The sequence below is a fragment of the Sciurus carolinensis genome, chromosome 10, assembly GCF_902686445.1.
Source record: "Sciurus carolinensis chromosome 10, mSciCar1.2, whole genome shotgun sequence".
Lineage (NCBI taxonomy): Eukaryota > Metazoa > Chordata > Mammalia > Rodentia > Sciuridae > Sciurus > Sciurus carolinensis.
The window spans coordinates 41,076,848-41,083,395 of record NC_062222.1 but is presented as its reverse complement, the minus strand read 5'-3'; the positions used below and the strand labels follow the sequence as shown (position 1 = coordinate 41,083,395).

Sequence of the window (6,548 nt, the reverse complement as noted above, 5' to 3'; positions counted from 1 at the left end):
CTAAAGGAATATAAGAGTTGGGAAGGCAGGAAAATGTACTCTGAAATAGAAGAGACAATATTAATAATGATATTATTCCAAATGCTTTATGTCATTTAATCCTCATCAACAATTCTATGAAGTTAATATGCTACATAATTTCCAATTTATTATTAAAATACTAAGTGTAGAAATTTTAATTATGTTGTCACAGGTTCTTCAGCTTGCAAGCTATAAGAGTCAGGATGCATTTTACCAGCAGGATATAGTTATTCTGAATACTGCTTTTATTTACATAGGTATACAAAAATGTTTTAAGACACTCTTTCTAATTCCTTTGGGTATATAACGACAAGTGAAATTGCAGTGCCTATGAAAAGTGAAAGGGGTTATGAAAGGTAAGTTTTTAAATTTACTCTCAAATTTTTTTTTTTTTTCTGTAAAATTCAAGAAAAGCTTTCTTTTGATTTTCTGTTCCGACCTGCAGGACTACAACGGGAACCTGGAAGGAGGAACGGGGATTGGGAGAGACAAGAGACACAAGAAATGGAGACAAGACAAAAGTCTGATCAAGTCTCATTTATTAAGGAAGTGAGTTCAGTTTATATTAATACAAAAGTCAATCAGAGGAAAGTAAGGAAGCATATTTAGCCAATCATAAAGCACCACGCAATCTAGCCTGATACACACATAGTATTGTCTGACAGTTAAGTGTGCAGGAGAGGCACGCCTCGCCAGTATTCAGTAGGTGCCATCTTAGCTCAACATGTGGCAAGGCAGGGGGCGTGGCCTGCCGGCTCCAGACAATTTTCAGATTAATATTTGTCATTAAAGTGAGATTTGGGGTAAAATAGTATTTCTTTGTTGTATTTTTGTTTGCTAGAAATATGATATTTAATGATTCTCAAATAAATTTTTAAAATTTTTGAAGGTCAAGATCATTATTACTAACATAGTTCTCGATGAGCATTAGTACAGAATGCCTGCATTTTGGGTTAAAAAGACAACAAAGAAAGTAACTTGGTAGTTACTACTGAAAACACCTTGAAGGTTACAACTAAAAAATTGACATATTCAGATTTTATTTGTGAATATTTTACCTTTTAGTACTAAAAATATGTATTCCAAAAGATCATATTTATATAATTAGTAAAATATCAAAATTAACATTTTCATGGTGACATTTAACATAAACTTTAAAATATGAGTATAACATAATTTTTAAATACCGAGTAATGCAAACATATTTTTCCTCTCTTACAGGATGATGAGTTTACATTTAGAATTTTAAAACTTTCTGCCATCATATATAAAAGTTTTGTGAAAAAATAAGGACAAGTTTAAGCTAATTTTTACTTGTTTTGGATTGTATTTTTCTCAGGTACACAATATATCTGAGGTAGTATTATAGAAAGAAAAATAAATTAACAATACAATAATTTGCTTGGTGCTAATTAAAATTACACCAAATTTTTTTATAAATTAAATTTGCCCATCTTTTCCAATCTAAATCTTATCTTGAAAAAATCTGAAAATATAATTTTCATGTGATTTTGATAAAAGTGTAGTAAGCAGTAGCTCAACTTTATTTTCTCAAAATTTGAAATGTATTTTTATCATTATTCCATCTAGTTTGTCAATAGACTGTGTGTGCATGTGTGTACATTGATTCAAAAATAGATTTTCTTAATCAAATAAATTTAAGCTACTAGTTTTTTGCAAAAACTGCATTACTTTTGGTTCATAATCTTTTTTTCAAGAATAATATTGTAGTAGCAAAATAGAAATTACTTGTATTTTTTTATGAAAGTGTCTCTGGTATGAACTGTTAAGAATTCACTGAGTTTGGGAGGATCATATGTCTCTAAAAATTTGTCGATGTCTTCAATATTTTCTATTTTGTTGGAGTATAAATTTTCAAAGTAGCTTCTAATTATGTTATGTATTTCAATGGTGTCTGTTGTGATCTTTCCATTTTCATCACAAATTCTAGTAATTTGAGTTTTTTCTCTCCTCTTCTTAGTGTTGCTAGGGGTTTATCAATTTTGTTTACTCTTTCAAAGAACCAACTTTTTGTTTTGTCAATTTTTTGAATTATTTCTCTTGTTTCAATTTCATTGATTTCAGCTCTGATTTTAATTATTTCCTGTCTTCTACTATTTTTGGTGTTGATCTGTTCTTCTTTTTCTAGGGCTTTGAGGTGTAATGTTAGGTCATTTAATTGTTGATTTTTATTTTTTTAATGTATGAGCTCAATGCAATGAACTTTCCTCTTAGTACTGCTTTCATAGTATCCCAGAGATTTTGATATGTTGTGTCATTGTTCTCATTTACTTCTAGAATTTTTTTATTTCTTCCCTGATGTCTTCTGTTATCATTGCATCATTCAGTAGCATATTATTTAGTCTCCACGTATATGAGTAGTTTTTGTTTGTTATTTTATCATTCATTTCTAATTGCATTCCATTATGGTCTAATATGATACAGGGTGTGATCTCTGTCATTTTGTATTTACTAATGGCTTTTTTGTGGCATAGCATGTGGTCTATTTTGAAGAAGGATCCATGATCTGCTGAGAAGAAAGTATATTCACTCAATGATGGATGAAATACTCTGTAAATATCCATTAAGTCTATATCATTGATTGTATTATTTACTTCTATACACACACACACACACACACACACACACAAATGAATGTACTTAAAAATTCTTAAATGATATTTTTTCAATATTAACTCAACAATATTATAAAATAAATCTATACATAATGTTAATAGAATGACTCTAAATTTAGAAAACAACTATCCCAAATTATGAAAAAATATATAGCTTAGGCTCATACCAAATATAGAAAAATAAAATCTAAAACTAAAAAGTGATGTTACAAATAATAAAATAAAAATAGAAGAAAAATCAGTGGAATTAAAAGTTACACACATTGAAATAAACCTAATTTTTCTGTTAAAGTCATGACAGGATAAAGGGTAATTCCTATCAACACTACAATTTTAGACTTACTGGAGGCATACTAACTACAATTAGAAAATAAAGTGAATAATAGGAATAAATATTTAAAATAAAAGACAAAATTTCAAGTATTTGTTAGGAATTAATAATAATAACAATTACCATGACAGTTACCTAACATCTGTAGATCTTGCAAGTATCAAAAGAAATGTAGAAAACAAGAAAATTTTTATTCAATAAACATCTAGAAGCATGCAGTATTTTTTTCAACTACTCAAAATAGTATTAATATTTAATACTAAATATTAAAGGAGAAAGTTTTTCTAAGTCAAAGGAATGCACATTGACCAAGACTTATTTATTACCAAATTTATAACAAACTGTCTTTCCTTTTAGTTTCCTCATATCTTTCCTCAAAGAATACATTCCTCAAGTATTTTTAAAAAAAGCATGTTCAAACATTGCCTACAATTTTCCTCATTCAACATGTTGTGTGCAATCACATATCTAGGTATATCCACAGATAAATTCTGAAGTACACAAACCATAATCTTTATTATGATCTTTTTGAAAGATGAAAAATATAGAAAATTGTTTCCCAGTCTGATTCATATTTTTTATTTTTCTCCAACATAAGTAGAATTTAAAATGTAATTCTTTGTGTGTGTGTGTGTGTGTTTGTGTGTACACAAATATGCTACATTTGCCAGTTTGGGATCAGTTATGTTTATCCATTCCATTTGAACAATTCCACAATTTTAGTATAGATATCTACTCTTTAGTGTAGATGTCTACTCCTCCTCCGAAATAATTTTGGTACTAATTTTGCTACCACAGAAAAAGTCAGATGTAGAATGAAGAAGGTGTTTTATAAGGCAAATGGGTTATGCAAGAAGAGAGTCTAGTTTTTCACAACAGGTTTACCACCAGAACACAGGTATCATGAAAACCACTGCTAAATCAAAGCTAAAATGGGAAAGGAAAAGACTCATATCAACATTGTTGTCATGGGACACAGAGATTCAGGCAAGTCTACCACCACTGGCCACCTGATCTACAAATGTGGTGGAATCGACAAAAGAACCATTGAAAATTTGAGAAGGAAGCTGCTGAGATGGGAAAGGGCTCCTTCAAGTATGCCTGGGTCTTGGATAAACTGAAAGTTGAGTGAGTGTGGGTGTGGTATCACCACTGACATCTCCCTGTGGAAACTTGAGACCAACAAGTATTATGTGACTATCATTGATGCCCCAGGACACAGAGACTTTATCAAAAACATGATTACAGGCACATCTCAGGCTGACTGTGCTATCCTGATTGTCGCTCCTGGTGTCGGTGAATTTGAAGCTGGTATCTCCAAGAATGGGCAGAACTTGTGAGCACGCCCTTCTGGCTTACACACTGGGTGTGAAACAACTAATTGTTGGTGTTAAAAAAATGGATTCCACTGAGCCACCCTACAGTCAGAAGAGCTATGAGGAAATCGTTAAGGAAGTCAGTACCTACATTAAGAAAATTGGCTACAACCCTGACACAGAAGCATTTGTGCCAATTTCTTGTTGGAATGGTAACAACATGTTGGAGCCAAATGCTAAAATGCCTTGGTTCAAGGGATGGAAAGTCACCTGTAAAGATGGCAGTGCCTGCCAGTGGAACCACATTGCTTGAAGATTTGGATTGCATCCTGCCACCAACTAGTCCAACTGACAACCTTTGCGTCTCTGCCCCTCCAGGATGTCTACAAAATTGGTGGTATTGGTACTGTCCCTGTGGGCCAAGTGGAGACTGGAGTTCTCAAACCTGGCATGGTGGTCTCCTTTGCTCCAATGTCACAACTGAAGTAAAATTTATTAAAAAATGTACCATGAAGCTCTGAGTGAAGCTCTTCCTGGAGATCATGTGGGTTTTGATGTCAATAAAGTGTCTGTCAAAGATGTTCGTCATGGCAGTGTTGCTGGTGACAGCAAAAATGACCCACCAGTGGAAGCAGCTGGTTTCATTGCTCAGGTGATTATCTTGAACCATCCAGGCCAAATCAGTCCTGACTAAAGCCCCTGTACTTGTCACACAGCTCACATTGCTTGCACGTTTGCTGAGCTGAAAGAAAAAGATTGATCACCGCTCTGGTAAGAAGCTGGAAGATAGTCCTAAATTCTTGAAGTATGGTGATGCTGCCATCGTTGATATGGTTCCAGGAAAGCCCATGTGTGTCGAGAGTTTATCTGACTCTCCTCCTCTGGGTCGTTTTGCTCTTTGTGATATGAGGCAGACAGTTGCTGTGGGTGTCATCAAAGCAGTGGACTAAGGGCTGCTGGAGCTGGCAAGAACACCAAGTCTGCCCAGAAAGCTCAGAAGGTTAAATAAATATTACTCCTAACACCTGCCACCCCAGTCTTAATCAGAGGTGGAAGAAAAGTCTCAGAACTATTTTTCTCAACTGGCCATTTAAATTTAATAGTAAAAGAGTAGTTAATGATAACAATGCATTGTAAAACCTTCAGAAGGAAAGGAGAATGTTTTGTGGATCACTCGCTTTTTTGTGTGGGTGGCAGTTTTAAGTTATTAGTTTTTAAATTCAGTACTTTTTAATGGAAACAACTTGACCAAAAATCTGTCACAGAATTTTGAGACCCATTAAAACAAAAATTTAATGAGGAACCTGTGTCTTCTTTTGGTCAACCTGAACTTCTATACAAATATTAAGCATGAGTTCCTCAACCTATTTCTGGTGTTGAGAATCTGTTAACTTCATGAGTATAATTAAGTTTTCTGGTTGGGAATTTTAGTTTGGAAAGAAAACTGGGAGGGATCTTGTCTCAAGAACCTAGTAGATATCTGGGAGAGCTATATTGATTACAACACTTGATTAGGGTAGAGAAATAACTTTGTAATTTAGAGGGCCAAATCCTGTAATATTAAAAAATGTTGCTTCTGAAATTGTGTAGCTCCATTAGTACTGAATAATAACGTTCCAATTTTAAGTTTAAAAAGAGAGAGTCTTATTTTTAACATTGTCATATCCATATTCAACTCTTACATAAAGTTGACCCAATTGAACTTTTGGTTTCTAAACCAATATACAACTTTTGTTCTAGTCTTTTTAAGTTAGTTTTATTTTTCTTATATTTAGAAAATAATTCCAATTTCCAACACAAATCATTTGTTTTACATTATGACATATATTAAAAGTGATACTATTGTTAGGTAGAACTTGACACAGGCAAGGACTTTTTGAAACATATCCTCCATCTTAGAACCAGAGTCACCTCAAGGTCACTCTGACTCAGCTTAACTTATACCCTAGAGGATATACTCCATCATCGTGCAAAGAAACCCCAAACAATCCATCATTAAACAAAAGGAAATAGTTATTTGGGACTAAAATCCTGAAAACACCTAGTTCCTTATGAAGGTGACACCACAAGGACCCTTCCTTGACAACCCCCTAGGAATGGCCTGTTGAGAACAGGGTGCCATGCGTGCAGCCCTCTTATATAAACAAGCTATTTCAGGAACTGGGCCCCCAGGAAAAGGGCGTGCAAGCACCAAGGATCCAGGAGCCACAGCGGCACCTTCGAGGGCCAATACAGGTCAAATGG

The 6,548-nt window shown here is 33.7% G+C and overlaps 1 pseudogene; it reads left to right on the top strand.

Annotated features, from left to right (window-relative positions):
• The first annotated feature begins 3,920 nt into the window (after positions 1-3,920).
• Positions 3,921-5,313, top strand: LOC124994775 (elongation factor 1-alpha 1-like; annotated as a pseudogene).
• The last annotated feature ends 1,235 nt before the right edge of the window (positions 5,314-6,548 follow it).